This window comes from Macaca nemestrina, unplaced genomic scaffold (genome assembly GCF_043159975.1).
Source record: "Macaca nemestrina isolate mMacNem1 unplaced genomic scaffold, mMacNem.hap1 Scaffold_118, whole genome shotgun sequence".
NCBI lineage: Eukaryota > Metazoa > Chordata > Mammalia > Primates > Cercopithecidae > Macaca > Macaca nemestrina.
In genome coordinates, this window is record NW_027257601.1 from 140,492 (window position 1) to 156,582 (window position 16,091).

The 16,091-nt window shown below is 50.0% G+C and overlaps 1 long non-coding RNA gene across 1 annotated transcript in view; it reads right to left on the reverse strand.

The window, feature by feature from the left end:
• Nucleotides 1-12,984, reverse strand: part of LOC139361250 (uncharacterized) — a 39,680-nt gene extending 26,696 nt beyond the window's left edge. The window contains exon 1 of the long non-coding RNA XR_011618809.1: nucleotides 11,833-12,984. This is a non-coding gene — a long non-coding RNA (uncharacterized lncRNA). The remainder of the gene's footprint in view (nucleotides 1-11,832) is intronic.
• Nucleotides 12,985-16,091: the final 3,107 nt, after the last annotated feature.

Sequence of the window (16,091 nt, forward strand, 5' to 3'; positions counted from 1 at the left end):
GCATGCTGCCCTGCTCTGCCTCTGTGGGAACCACCTCTCTTTCTTGAGGATTCAGCTGGCGATCATCTCTTTGTGGAGGACTGCCCTGACTGCCAACCCTCACCAGCAAAGGTAGAAGCCATTCTCGGTACTTCCCCCAAAACTCAGGTCAAGTATGAAGATGGTGCAGATGCTAGCTGTGCCTGGGATGCCATAGGCAGGGTCCCCAGATGCTCTGCACATGGCCCGGGGCACAGCCTGAACACAGCAAGTGCTACAGAAATAAAACCGACGTGCGCTGACCTCTGATAGGGCCTCCTTCACCATCTACATCTGTCTCCCCTCTGGACAGTAAAATCCACAAGACAGGGAGGGCTTGTCTCACTCATCTTCAAACTCCCAGGGCCATCCTGGCAGGTAAAGGGGACTCAAATGTCTTCTGAAGGAAGCCGCTGGTTAGCTGCCAAGTTAAAAGGCCTCTGAAAATCAGAGCTCAGCATAGGAGTCCAGCACACGTTATGATGAATGACTCCAACCACGGCAGAACTGGCCGTGGAACCAGTGCTGACCAATTCAGGGTTTGTTCACTGTTTCTCAGTTCATTAGCATAACTCACTCTAACAGAGCAGCCACGCACAGATCCTCAGACGTCTACACAGAGTGGGATGATGGCGCCGAGTCACGTGAACGTCCCGTTTCAGACTGGGAGACACCGGTCAGACACGGACCCAGGGAGAGCGCAGACCTCGCGTTAAATCGGCTCCGTGTAAACAGCACTCCCTGCCAGGCCCTTTCCTATCCGCACAGCTTCTAAAAATTCAACTCTCGCACCTGACACCTAAGAATACTGCATACCCCCATGTGAACGCCCCACTTACCTCCCAAAATGACCCGGCATGGCCGAGTACAAACCATTTCAACATAAGGGAACTGGAGGGCATGTGGGGCTTTCCCGAGTCCCTGCTGCCTCCTGACTGGAGGGTCCACTGCTTCACACAGACCCCTAGTGAAGGGCGGGTCTCTTCGGCCCCTTCAGAGTCAAGAAAACCCATGTTCACTTTCTCAAGACCACACATAACCGACTCACAAAGCAGGACGGAACCTCGACTATCCGGATTCAGGTCATGTGGAGTTTACGAGCTGCTGCTGTGAACACTGCAGGAAATGATGAGCCTGATTCCGGCTTTGACCTCGAGCTGATCAGCATTAACTAATTTCACTTTCCAGGACCAACTTCAAAGGCCCGCAAAGCCAGAGAAGGCAGAGGAGATGGAACACACCCTCACCCCAGACCTGCTGCAAGGACGCACTTCTCAGATGCGTCCCAAGGTGCACAGCGTGTCCGGTGCCTGTTCACCTCCACTGACCTGCAGGTCTTCTATGTGGCATCAGCCGCCTGGGCACTGGGGGCAAGAGGAATAATGGCAACTCCCCTCTGCAGCAAAGGTGAGGTGCAGGGACCCAACGCAATAGAACTGACCTTTTTCTGACAGTCTTAAAACAGAAGGAAAATACTGTACAGCCAACGCCCCCTCACGCAGGTTTATTTACCTGTGACTCACAGGCCATGACAGACAACTTCAGGTTCTTACCGATTCCTATTTTCCCCATCCAGGAAGCCTTTCTTTTTAAGCTGAGGCTTGTGGCTACGGACACTAATGACACCAAAATCAGAGTACGCAGGTGCAGTCAAGTCATATGACTTCTCCACTAGAATATGCACAAATGTTCATCAGCAAATCTGATCTTTGCTTTACCTTTACCTCCCTCCCATGATCTAAAAAGGAGTTCACCACACACACCCCACTTTGAAAACATAATTCATACTTGCATTCAATTCTGGGCATTCGGAATAGACCTAATGGGGAATTAAACCTCTCCTCCAACCCATTACTTAGTCTTCTTAGAGGATGAAGGATTTTGCATAACACAAGGCAGCATATAAAAGATCTTGTATAGAAACATACTCTCAAGTGGTCCTCATTATAATAATTCAACTAATATACAAAGGACCCAACACACAGCACAATGTCTATTAGAAGAATGATTAATTTGTTTCCCTAAAAATCCTAATATCTACACAAGAAAATGCCCTATACACATTTTATCATTCTTTACAAGTATAGTCATACAAACAAAGGAGTATCACAAAAGCAAAAGAACACATTTGGTTTGACTCGCAGTTCTAAATTTAATATAAAATTGCTAAAACCACCAAGACAAACATGACTATGAAACATTTAACGACCTCCACCTAAATTCAAGTCATCATTCAACCACCAATACCTCTGCTTTCCTTACAGGAACTTTCCAAAAGTAAATTCTGGAATTAACAGGACAAATTTTTCTGGTGATAGAAATTAGGAATAAATTGGTCGAAGGCTCTTTCCTAGGCTATCAAACTTTTCCTCAATCATATTTTGTAAAATAAAAGCATCAAACCGATCTTTACATTAACTTACAATCTCTCAAGCAATACTGGAGCAAGCTTTAAATATTAGCCACATTCTGTCAGGGCTGACTAACATTAAATCAGCATCAGTCTCATGTCTTGCAGCATCCACAGCTCGTCTTCTCAAAACCACTTAAGATTTCATAATTAACTCAATTAAACAATGGAAGTCATCCCCTTGATCTTTGACATGAAGGGACAATTTTCCCCCAAAATAGTACCTCTTTCCTTGACATGATTTAATCTGTGGTTAGAGTATTTAACAGGATTTCTTTCCTTCTTAGAAAATAAAATATACACCTTTCCAATAGGAAAAACACTAACTGATAATGCTATAGCTTAACCAGGTCCATAGCGTTTTTTTGTTTGTTTGTTTTTGTTTTTTTTTAAAGTTAAAGAAAGAACCTAACTGCATCTTTGGACCTTATGTGAGGTAGTGTCCAGGGTCACTGGGACCCCTGCTTGGTCAGTGCAGCTGGGTACCAATTAAAGACAGAAACCCAAGCGTTCAAATCCACTTCCCAACGGTTCATCCTAGTGGAAGCCATGGGCACAAAGGAATGCGGCATTCCACGGAGGGCTTTGGGGATAGGCTGCTTGAGAACATGAAAGTGGCTCACGTCCCCTGAATATGAAGCCAGTGACTGCTCCCAGCTTCAGTGCAGCACCATCCACAGAAGCCAAGGTCCGGAATCACCTGAGTGCCCGTCAACAGGGGATGAAGGGAACGTGGCCCGAACATACACAGGAACAATACTCCACCACACAGCGGAGAGCCCTGTCATCCGCGACAGCATGGATGGAGCTGGAGGACATTACGTTAAGCAAACGAGCCAAGCAAAGAAACGGCACATGTTCTCACTCATAAGCAGGAGCTGAGAGCAGATCTCATGGAGGCCAAGAGTAGGTGGTCAACAGGGCCCAGCAGAGCCCACTCATAAGCAGGATGGGCAGAGGCTGGCAACGGGCACAAACACACAGCCTAATGGGAGCACAAGACCTACTATTGGTAAATCAGCAGGGGGATGGCAGTGGGTCATCTACTGTGTATTATCAAAACAGCTAGGAGAGAATAACGTGAGCATTACCAGCACAAGGAAAAGAAAATATTTCAAGTGCAAGATATCCCAAGTACCCAGATTTGATCAACATAGGGATGAATCAAGATATCACATGCACTCAGAAAATACGTACATATATTATGTATCAACAAAAACCAATGACAGAACCATTTGTGAAGCACGTGCAGAAGAAGAATGGGAAGCCTGACGTGGTGTGGCTGTGTCCCCACCCAAATCTAATGCTGAACTGTAACCCTGTGTTGGAGGTGGGCCCTGGTGGGAGGTGATTGACTTATGGGGGTGGTTTCTAATGGTTGAGCACAATCCCCCAAGTGTTGTCCTCATGATAGTTCTCCTGAGATCTGGTTGTTTGGAGGTGCATGGCACCTTCCCCTTCACTCTCTCCCCTTCCAGCCATGTGAAGGCAGGCCTGCCTCCCCTTCACCTTCCACCATGATTGTAAGTGTCCCCAGATGTAGAAGCGTGCACAGCCCACAGAACTGTATGCCTATTAAACCTTTTTTCCTTATTACCCAGCCTCAGGTAGTTCTTTAAAGCAGTGGAAGAACAGTACAGTCCTCAGGACCAGCAATGTTTTCCTTCTACCCAGCGGCCAACAAGGGTCCCACACCCTAGCTGGTTTTCCGATGTCTTTGAAAGAATGCTGAGGCTGTTTTGGGGATACTAACTTTCCCCATCTCTGGCAAACCAGATGGGGCATCCTATTTGCCTCTTACCTTTCTCAGAGAAACCCCACCTCTGAAACAGCCTCCGCCAGGGGCCTCCTTCAGCAACAGCAAAGCTGAGTATTCCTTGCACTTCCCTTCTTCTGAACAAGTAAACATCTTAAGCTTGTTTTTCCGTCTTTCCAGCCCATTGAAAAAAATATCTTGTGCTTTCTATTTTCCTCACAAACACACACATAGAAGAGAAGAGGCGTGAGGGCAGGGGCTCTTGTTTTCCCGGATCTGAGCCTGGCCCTCAAACACTAGTCGAATTCATACTAACACGATATCCAGAGGTAGAAATGCAAATATCCCCACCACTTCAAATACCCCTAAGGATCTCACAGGCCCAGTGGACCATGTAACTATGGTTTGTGCTGGGCAATTCAACTGGTGTCCAAATCCCTGTCCAAGCGGGCTCTTTAATTTCGGGACTTTTCAGACAGCTGTTTTGTTGTTGTTATTGTTCTGTTTTGTTTTCATTAAAGGGATCTATTACAGTTACAATCAAGAATATCCCAGGCCGAGTGTGGTGGCTCATGCCTGTAATCCCAGCACATTGGGAGGCCAAGGTGAGCAAATCACCTGAGGTGAGGAGTTCAAGACCAGCCTGGCCAACATGTTGAAACCCTATCTCTACCAATAGAAAAATGAACAAGCCATGGTGGCAGGCACTTATAATCCCAGCTACTCAGGAGGCTGAGGCAGGAGAATGGTGTGAACCAGGAGGTGAGGCTGCAGTGAGCCAAGATCGTGCCACTGCATTCCAGCCTGGGCAACACAGCAAGACTGTCTCAAAAAAATAAAAGTAAACCAACACGCCCACTTAGTTCTTCACCAATGTCAGATACATCAGTTAAAAGAAAAATAATATGAAAGCATGATTTTAAATTTCAGTGTTCAATTTAACCATATCTTTTAAGAAGATATGAAGACAGAATTTCCCCAAGGATCGGTGGAGAAAAAAGCAGTTAAGAAAATTTTAAAACCTCAGGAGAAAAACAAGTATGGGGTAAGACCTCGAGGCAAAACTTTTTCTTTGCACTTTGATTTCAAAAGAACAGAGATGCCCAAAATATGAACTCTCCCATCTGCAATTTATATTCCTCTATGTCCTTTGAAAGGCTGGAGATGGGATCCCAGGTTCCAAAGTGCCTGGCCATGGCTCACATCAGGCGGCATCTTTCACAGCCTTTTACCCCCCCGACTGTGTCTAGAGAGCTCTGTGGCCCAATTTACACAAAAAGGTCCTAATTTACACATGTTCATCACTTTGAACAAAGTCTCAAGAAATGAGACAAATATTGACGCTCCACAGAAGCAAGTATTCTCTTCCGAAAAGTCAAGTGTCAGGTTCCCATGAGTCAGATAACTTGGTTACAGAAAGCACTGGCTGATTACTGGTTTAGTGTTAAATGCGTTTAAAATGTTAAGTGATCCAGCGCCCCTCCCAGTGGATGGGCGCGTTGAGCTGGCTGCAGTAGTGATGCACACTGACCACGTTCTTTCCTTTGGTTGTGCTTCAAGCAGCGCACCCCACACTCAGGAAGAGACCATAGGATGGCATCGAGGTCTAGGACAGTTCTAAGGAGAGCTGCAGGCCAACTGTCTTCTCCGCAAATAGTCTCTCATTTCAGAAGAAATCACTGAACAGAGCTCATAACACGTGAATTTCAAAAATTTGTATTTCTAATTTCATCCCATTAGAACTTTTGAAGAACAGATGTGCACCTGCTCCAAGTCAATGAGAGGACAGTCCCTCACAGGTCCCTCGGCCTCCGCCTCCCACCTAGAAAACGTCAGCTCAAGCCGATCACAGCACAGTGTGATTTTCTGTAAATAATGTGCACGCCTGCATCTGAGCTGAGGTGTGAATGTCTGGAATGTGCCTGCCAGGCCCAGGAGAAACTGCAGCAGCTGTGGGAACACAAGCCTCTAAGGATCCGATTTGGAGGGAACTCAAGGCAACTAAAACTAGTTCCACTGATTTTTCTTGGCAAGGCTTGACCAGGCAAACTGTTGTCACTGTTGCTAATTCATGGTAATTTGGATGGGGACTTAACAGTAAGTAATTAGAGCAATTACTGAATTTGCTACTTAATTACAATGGCACAGATTCCTGAGAATGGAAGAACTGTTGCCCAGGAATAGAGCTCAACAGGTCCTCCCCATGCCCCAGAAAACATGGCATTTCCACCCACCCCTGCTTTGGTCCCCTGGCCACCACCCTCCTGATCTCGGACATCTGATGGCGTCACTCCCCACAGCTGGAAACATCTGACTTTTTGTCACCCTCCCATCTGCCCTGCCTACCTCCAGCCCAGCACACTCAGGGATGCCCACATACAGGACCAGGAAACCAGGGTTACCCTAAACCAGTGCCTGCATTCAAAGTCCTCCACAGCAGGACAATCACCAACGGCCAATACTCCCAGAACCTTCCACCTCAAAACGGGAGCACATTTGGATTCAAGTTGACAACACTGCATTCTCTTTGCCATGTACACACGGAGGCATGTCAGGTTCCACCTAAAGCTATCATCAGGTTCCACGCTGGCCAGGAGCCCAAGCCTAGTCACTCTGCATGATCTCAATTCACCACCCACAGAGAAGCCTGCAGTTTTCTTCTGGTGCACGGTGTGGATGGTGGATGCATTTCCCCTGAAGACTCAGAGATGGGATTCTGGCCAAGGAGGCCAGTGAGCAAGGCCCGGACGTGCCTCTCTGCTGTCTACACACAGTACCCAAGTCTAGCAGTGCTGACTCTGTGGTGGGATCCATCTGGGCCTTCAGAGGACCCGGGGCACAGGAACCGTGCAGCCCGGCTGCCGCCAGAGGCCTAAGGCATCCCCACGAGGCTCTCCAGCCAAGGTGTCCTCACCACAGGCAGAACCATGCAAGAGAACTGCCTGCTCAACTGGAAACGTCCCAATCTGCTCAGTCAACACTGAAAGACAACAGCCACCTACAGCTGCTGAGCCCCAAAACGTGGTCACTGGGCCTGAAGGGCTGAATCTGGAATTTAATCTGTGAAGTTCTTTTCAAATGTGTTGGGCTATGTAATCAAATCTTTATTCTAATTAAATTTAAAGGAGCCTCTGCCTATGGGCTCCCTTGTCGGGCATCACAGCTCAAGGGAGTAGGAATGGGAAGGAGAGGCCCAGAGCCTCTCCACATTCTCCACGCTAATTCAACACGTCATCATAAGGAAAGGCACTCCAGCAGGAGAGGTGTGCATGGGAAGAACTGGGTTGGCCCCGACACAAGTATGATCCCCATGGCATCACAACTGCCTCAACCAACAGGCAAAAGACAATGATGCCCACCTGGACAGGCCACCGGATGTGATGACGCACCCCAAGCCCTAGTCCCACAGCAGCCAGAGACCACCCGCTGCTCATTCCAGGTAAAACAGGCAGAGCTGCCCGAGCCCTCAAAAAGTGGAAGAATTAAGGCAATTCCCGTGATTCCCACGACACACATGACACTCCTCACAGACAGACACAGGATTTGCTGTGAAAGTGCAGAGGACGGTGCAGTCCCTAGGTGGGCTGCTTCTTCCAATGATCGGGGAAGAAACCAGATCCGTTTCCTTGTAGGAGAATCATTTGTACCATGATTAGACAGAAGACAGAAGGTGGCTGATGTTATCAAAGCACCACACAGCTGCTTCTTCAAGGAGGACCTGGAAACTTGCATCCACCCATGTAGAGGCCGCAGTGTTTACAATGGAGACACGGGTGACTGAGGTCTGGCTTCCTCAGGGAAGCTAAATTTGAACTTTCACCACTGAGGAATCGGTCATTTACAGTCATTCATCCTCAATGCAGAAGAGGGCTCAAGAAACTGTGCCACACTTCAACACTCAGGGTTAGGGTCAGGGTCAAATGCACAAGTTTTACAAAATGTATTTACTTGGGATGCCAGAAGATATGTAGCTTCACAAACCCCCCTCCCCCAAACAAGGGATTGCTTAGCCTCTTCACCAGTGGATCTTACCAACGGATGACACATCCACACTTCGTCCATGGCAGCACAGAAACCACTTGGAAGACAGCCACTCCCACCAAGCTTCCTGGCTTTGGTGTTTAAAATCTACATCTCATACATGAGATTACACTCCTCCAAACAACAGACACTGCGACTGTCATTTCACCCAAAAGGGCTTTAGGTAATGACACGTGGCCCAGGCGCCAGAGGTCGCCGGCCGCCTTACTCTAGCCTAATTTCTTTGTGCCTGTATGGAGGCTTCACAGATACAGCCCGGTCACATTAATGACCGTATGAGAAGCTCAGGGCATAGACGAACTCAGTACTGAATTTTTCCACGTTTATCGCCCTTTTGTTTTATCCAGAAGACAGCTGAGAAAGGCTGGGGCAGATCATCTCTTCGAGTGTAATGACTCCAACCACTTCTCTTCACCCCAGGTCACCCCTCTCACACGCTTTTGAGAAACCAAAGCAATTCTGTTCTCTTCACTCTGGGTTCCAAGTACCAAATCCCTCTGTTTTATCAATTAGATTATCAAGCAGCCATTTGTAATCTGGAATGCAATCTGATACAAAATTTAAAATTAATTTAGGTTGCCGTAATAGCTCCTATTTATGTCATAGACAAGGCATGAATGAAAATTAATCTATTTGTTCATAGGACCAATTTTGTAAACAAACCAATTACTCAAGCCATGATTGTCTTCAGTCAGATGCAAATTTGCTCATAAAAGATTTTCCAGTAGGAATTTTTAAATCCATGGTCTGTATTTCCTGAGCGTGTCTCTGCACCTCCCTGAGTGCACAGCAGGACTTCCCAGGGCATCCCATCAGCAGGCCCACTGAACAGAGTAAGCCCGCAGCCCCCAGCCTGGGAATCAAGTCCGAGCCCCAGCAGCCCCTCATCCAGCCGGGGCTTCCTCACCCAGCACAGCACCCAGAGGTCTTCCAGGTTTAATGCCACGTGTGTGGAAAGTAGAGTGCTGGAAGGAGCACAGTGGACATTCTACAAATGCAAATTCCCTCCTGGAACAGCCCAGCAACCCTCTGTACCTTCCTCAATGTACCCACACCAGGCAGGCGTAGAGAGTCCAACGGAGTGCCTAGGAATCAGCATTTAACATGATTCTGATGAATAAAAAAGTTTGAGAGGCCGGTCAGCGAGAGGCTGCCGTGGCCTCCACTCATTTGCAGGCTCTGAAGAGACACAGATTCAGGTAACAGGCCAGACAGAACAAGGATGGGGGTGGAGGGCAAATTCCATGGACCACCAAACACCCCACCATCCCCACTGAGACTCTGATTTAAGGAGAGGCAAAGCCAGGGAGAAAAGATGCCCGCACCACGTGAGGGACTGAGATTTCACCTAAAGCGCGCAGTATGTGGCTGAGGGTGAAGGTTGGACAAGCCAGGAGCACAGAACGGGGTTCACAGGCCCAGAGGCGCCCCCCACACCCAGACCCCACGCAGATCTCCCAAGCACTGCCTGTGTCTCCTGCCTGGTTTATTTCCTGCCCCCCTTCTACTGTGTTGGTTTCTCAGCCGTCCCCTGAAATGCACGACTTCCACCCCCCACCACCACACACCCCTCTCTACAAACTTGGTGGACTGAAAACAGCAGGGGTGGGTTAAGAGCTGGGCTCTGGGGCCAATGTCCTCCCTGAGACATTAGTTCCACCCCACCCAGCTGTGATGTGAGCCCCGGAGATTTCTCAAATGAGAGATGGGAAGGTAACTGAACCCACTTCCCAGGGCGGCTGTGGAGACTGAGATCACATATTGCCACACCTCAGCGTCCAGCACACGTGCGACCCTAGCCGTGTTGCTCCTGATGGGACTCCCTCTATGCCCCCTCTGCTACCAGAGCCAACTCCCAGCAGTAGCTGTGGAGGGTGTGTCCTCTATTCCCACTCCACTCACCTCCCATCGCTCCACGCAGTGACCTGTCACGCAGCGGCCACCAGCAAACCTGGCCCCACTGGAAAACTGACCCCCACCCCCCCCACACTTTGGGGAGTCTTCCACTTGCAGTTCCGAAGCAGGCCGAGAAACCGCCCTCAAGGGCGCTCACCTGTTCCTTATTGCACGTAATGACCTGCCACGCAGGACCACCAGCAAACCTAGCTCCACCATCCAGGCTCCAGTGGATAACCCAACCCCTACCCCCCACCTTGGGGTGTCTTCCACTTGCGGTTCTGAAGGGAGACGAGAAACCTCCCTCAAGGGCAGTCACCTATTCCTTATTGCAAGTAATGACCTGCCACCCAGGGCCACCAGCAATCCTGGCTCCACCATCCAGGCTCTGGTGGGTAACTGCGCCCCTCCCCCGCTTCCTCCTGCGGTGTCTGGGAGGCTAAGACATTGCCCTCCAAGGGCACTCATCTGGTCCTTATTGCACTAATACCTCGTTTACAGAAATCCACTTTGACTTCCAGCACTGCAGGTGTGGCAATTTAGGAATCCTGCTTGCTTGCAAGCTCCAAGAGCTTGAGGTCACGTCCACCCCACCCACATCCCAGAGACCCAGCACTGTCCCACTGTGTTTAAAATTCCAAAATACTCCTTCAAAATGCTGTTGGCATTTGGTTTGCGCATAAAACGCTAAAAACCTTCAAGTGAAATATCTTCAACGGTTTGATTCAATCCTAACATGTGAGTTACACATCTGTCAAGTTGTAAAGCCTCATGCATTTATAACATTTTACGTATGGTCAAATGGTTCATTAATATAAATTATGAGAATCTCTAAGAAACAGGGTTTTTTTCTGGCATTAGATGACCAAAGGAAAACTGGGTTCTGGCTGGCTTGCGGGCCTGTATGGGCAGATATATCTGTTGACACAACCAAGCTCCTTCCCACTGATGTGGCCTCATCCCAGGCCCCTCACCCGCATCCCTGCAGGCCCCTGGAGGAGCAAGCTGACCTGCCCACATTTCTCAAATGCACAGCTGTTGCTCATGCTGCAGATGGAGCTCAAGGCACGAGCAGGCCACCACGCTAAAAATACCACACAGCGTCCACGCCAGGTGACGGTGGTTTTCACTCCATCCCAAAGCCCCATGTATGAGTTTACAGCCGTGACTACTGAATGGATTTTTAAAACCTCAACATACTTTGTTTGCTTTCATGCAACAAAGTTAAAAGACTATCACTCAGATATAGGCTCTGAAGCTGTGGAATAATTATTTGGGAACAGAGCCTCTGCCAGATCAGGATAAGTACTTGGGACAACACCCCGTGACCTCGGTCCACACAAACCCATTCAGACCAGAGGCCTCCCGCACTGCTCTGGAATTTCTGTAAAGGAGGTATTAGTGCAGAAGGGAACAGATGGGTGCCCTTGGAGGGCAGTTTCTGAGCCTCCCAGCCACACGGCCACGTTCAGGTTGAAGCCGCCCCACCTCCAGAAACACTGTCCCTCGCCGAGGTGTGCCTGGCTTCTCCCTTTTTCCAGAACTCAACAAAATCTGAAAGGACAGGTCTGTGTAGAAAAACACAAACTACTTGCGATTCCTCTTCCCAGTTCAGGCTGCAGGAAGCTCATTTCAGTCCTCACCGTGTTCTGACTGTGGCTTGGTTGCCTTCTAGTCCCCGTGTCCTGGGCGGTGTGGCAGGCATACGTACCTTCAGTCACATGAGGAAAGGCGTGGTGAGCCCCCTTCCTTCAGTAAAACTGCAGTTCCCAGAACCCTGATGTCATCCCCGTCACGCCACTGTGAACACCTGGACAGAGCACATTTCAACGCGTGCACATTTATGGGCTAGTTTTCTATTTCTCCACTAAATCACCCCAAATTTAGCACCCTAAACACTGACTTATTTTCTCCCATTTCTGGAAGCTGGAGTCCAAAACAGGTCCCACCAGCTAACGTCGAGGTGTCGACAGGGCTGGCTCTGGGGGAGCGACTGTCTCTTTGCCTCCCACAGCCTCTAGAGTCTTCCTCATCCCCTTGTCCATAGGGCACCCACTGTCTTCAGGACCCACGGGGGCCCTGGTGGCCCCTCAACAGGAAGACACAGAAATGTCAGGAGCCCAGGCTCCAGTGCTAGGGCCAAGCCTCCCCCAACCTCCCAGCTCCTCACGCACTCCCATGCGAGCTAATATAGATTCCACTTTAGTGTCACCAGTGTAAGTGCCCAGCTGTGAACTGGTTAACCTTGCCCACACAGACCCCAGGAATAAACTCACAGGCCATGGACCACTCCACAAGCAATGAGTGACCACCTGCTTGGGGACCGCCATGGCCCAGCAGAGCCCTCTGGTACCTCCCCATGGGCTCAGGGACCGGCGGCCAGTGTCTGCAGCACCAGAGGGCCCTGGATAAAAAAGACAGCTCCCATGTCGGGAGGCACCCGCCAGCAGTTGGGTTCCCGGTACTTTAAGCAGCCCAGGTGGACAAGCCGTGCCGCGTGCAACTCCATCACCAGAATAACGACTGCACGTGTTGAGTGCACGGGTGGCCACCCCTCAGTCCAGCTGGCCATGCTAAGCACATCACCACCGTGATGCCCAATCAGACTCAGCTGCTGGCACAGTCCAGGCATCGGCCCCCCAAGAACATTCTGGATCACAATTCACAGTAGTGATTGCGATCAGGGCCACACGTGGCTGAATGTATTTACAAGAGGACGCCATACCAATCTGGCTGGACTCAGAGCATTTCCCACTGTATATTCTTACAACACCATTTTATTTGCACTTTATTAAATTTTTGTGGTTTTTTCTGCCTATCTACTTTATGGGAGAGTTTCTTGTTCTTATGACTGCAGTGATACTTCAAGCTACAACTCTGAATGTGTAAAATTAGTTTGGAAGGCACCTTATCGTTAAACATTTCACAAGCAAGCAGTCAGGGGCACCTAACCCGGAGGCCTGTTTTCTTCTCTGAGCCAAACCTACATTGGACTCACAGAAAATGGCAAACGGAGAGCGGCTGGATCTCCAGTGCCCATTCCTAGGGGGCCTCCTGGGGAGCAGATATGGAAGGAGAAGCCCTGGGCAATGGCATCGTCATACTAAAGAAAAGTGCATTTGGGTAAACGTAAGCACCAGACTTAAGAGATTAAGCAAACCATGAAAAGAAACCACTAACCACAGCTTCTCCAAAACAGAACTAAACTCCCTTTAGTTTCAATTGGAAAAGCACAAGTGATGATCAGGATACAAAAAAAATGACAAAGTATGTGAACACAGGAGAATGAACAAGGGCCACTGTCTCTTCCTGTGTCAGTGGGAGCCTCGCATCTAAGCTGGATTTAGAAGGTTGTTACTTTGGGCTGAAAGTTATCTCCAACCCTAGTTAGTAAGCAAGTGGAGCAGAACGCTTCAATTATTTCAAAGTTTAGCAGCAAAGCTCTGCAACTCTCAAAACCATTTTAATCGGTGTGAATTTTAAAGTGACTCAATCTGTTGTCTGGAGTGTCTAATGGCTTAGCCACGGGGTCATGTCGGAAAATTATTCCAATTGCTTTTGTTTTTCCTACTGAAGATGGATTTGAACGTTCTTGTAGTTTGCAGTTGGTTCGTTCTGATGTTTGGTCCTGAGGAGGCCCAAGTACCTGGAGAAGAAGAATCTGAAACCTCAAGACACTCGAGTGCTGTCTGGGGAGATGGAGACCCCAACCCGAGGTCCACTGACAGACTCACCACGGGCGCAGGGCCGCCCGACGCAAGGGCCACGTATTTGCCGCTTACAAAACAACATAAGCACCCACCCTCAGGTGTGCACACACGCTCTGTACACACTCACGTCTGTCCGTATCAACACCTGCACACACCCCCAAGTGTGCACCCATGCTCTGTACACACTCACGTCTGTCCGTGCCAATATAAACACACAACCCCGAGGTGTACACACATGCTCTGTACACAACTGTCCCAGCCAACACCAGCACACACCCCCAGGGGTACACACATGCTGTGTACACGCTCACGTCTCTCCATGCCAACAACAGCACATACCCCCGAGGTGTGCACACATGCTTTGTACACATCTGTCCCTGCCAATGCCAGCACACACTCTGTATGCGCTCACACACGCTCCGTACACGCTCACATCCCTCCCTGCCAATATGAGCACACACCCCCAGGGGAGCACACACGCTCTGCACATACTCATGTCTGTCCCTGCAGCCTGAGTCAAATAGTCACAGAGAGGCAGAGGAGGAGGAAGAAGGATGCGATGGGCACTGAGGTCCTGGGCCGGTTCCCCTCCCTACCTCGGGAGAGACCCCTCACGTGATCCTGCAGTCACTCACCCTTCCGCCTCTATCCTCCCACATGGATCAGGGGGATGCCCACTGCACAGAGCTGTGATGATCATGAACAGAAGATGGCAGGAGCTCATGCCAAGGTACTGAGCATGGGGCCTACGGAGTGCTTCTTTCTGCTGTGGCTGACATCAAACAAGAGGCTGATACGGCTTCCAGAGAGAAAGTCACTCGCTGAGACACTGAAACGTGTGACTTAGGAGCCTGTGAAGGTCGAAGAACAAACCAATAAACCAAACGGTTTTGTTTGTTTTTCAAACACCACAGCCTGTTTATTCTTTTTTTTCTTTTTCTTTTTTTTTTTATTTTTAGACGGAGTCTTGCTCTGTGGCCCGGGCTGGAGTGCAGTGGTTGGATCTCAGCTCACTGCAAGCTCTGCCTCCTAGGTTTATGCCATTCTCCTGCCTCAGCCTCCAGAGTAGCTGGGACTACAGGCACCCGCCACTTGCCCGGCTAGTTTTTTTGTATTTTTTAGTAAAGGCGTGGTTTCACCGTGTTAGCCAGGATGGTCTCGATCTCCTGACCTCATGATCCGTCTGTCACGGCCTCCCAAAGTGCTGGGATTACAGGATGGAGGCACCGTGCCCGGCCCTTTTTTCTTCCAAGAGAAGGGGCTGTGCTGCCGGGAGGCAGTGCTTCGAGCTCTAATGGATGGAACACTGCTAACCAGCGAAGGTGGAGAGAGGGCACCCGTCTGAGAGGATGAAGAGGCAGCAAAGCACAGCTGGCCTCGGGGAACCAGAAGCCACAGAGATATCAGGCTGGGTGCTGCTATCTGCGGGCCACTGGCTGGGGGACTGTACTGGGCCTGGAGGGACATCCCTGACACTCTCCACCGGATGCCAGGGGCACCCCCAGCCCCAGGTGAGAACCACGGATCCCATGGTGAATGAGGCCAGCCTGTGGGATGTGGGGCTGGGACAGCTCTGCACAGCTTAATAGAGAAGTTGGGTTCTATTTTGTGGGGCTTTGGTGACGCCAATGGCTGGTCAGTGCTGTCTGTCAGGAAGTGATTTGATGATAGATTAGAGAAGGGGCTGCCAAGGCCAGCGGGGCACTCGCTGCCTGGGTCCAAGGAAAAGGAAATGAAGGCTGGCGATGTGACAGTGTCGGGGAGCACAGAGGGAAGGAACTGGTGGAGACACAGGGCTGGCCCTGCATAGGGCTACGAGCAGGTACCCGGGGGTTGTCCTATTAATTCTTCTCACAGCACCAAGAGGCAGCTGTGAGGATCCCTCTCCTGAGGACAGAACTGCTCCAGAACCACACAGCGAGGATTCACAGAACCAAGATCCAGGCCAGCTCCACAGCGGGCGATCTTGAACCCTCACCCGTGGTCCTGAGGCAGGGATCAGAGCCCCCTGGACACACAGACGCTCCCAGGAACTGCAGGAAGGGGAAGCAGAAGCCCCGGACCAGCGGCAGGACCCAGGGATTCTGCCCTCTAGGTCACATGGGGACCAGCCACTGCACAGGTGGACACACGGTGCTTTAACCTGCGCTGGGGGAAGGAGCCCTCGCTCTCAGGGAGGAGACCACAGCTCGATCGGGCCGGCCTCCCTGCTGGGCACAGCCTGAGCCACAGGACCAAGGCCAGAGAGGATTACCAAGGT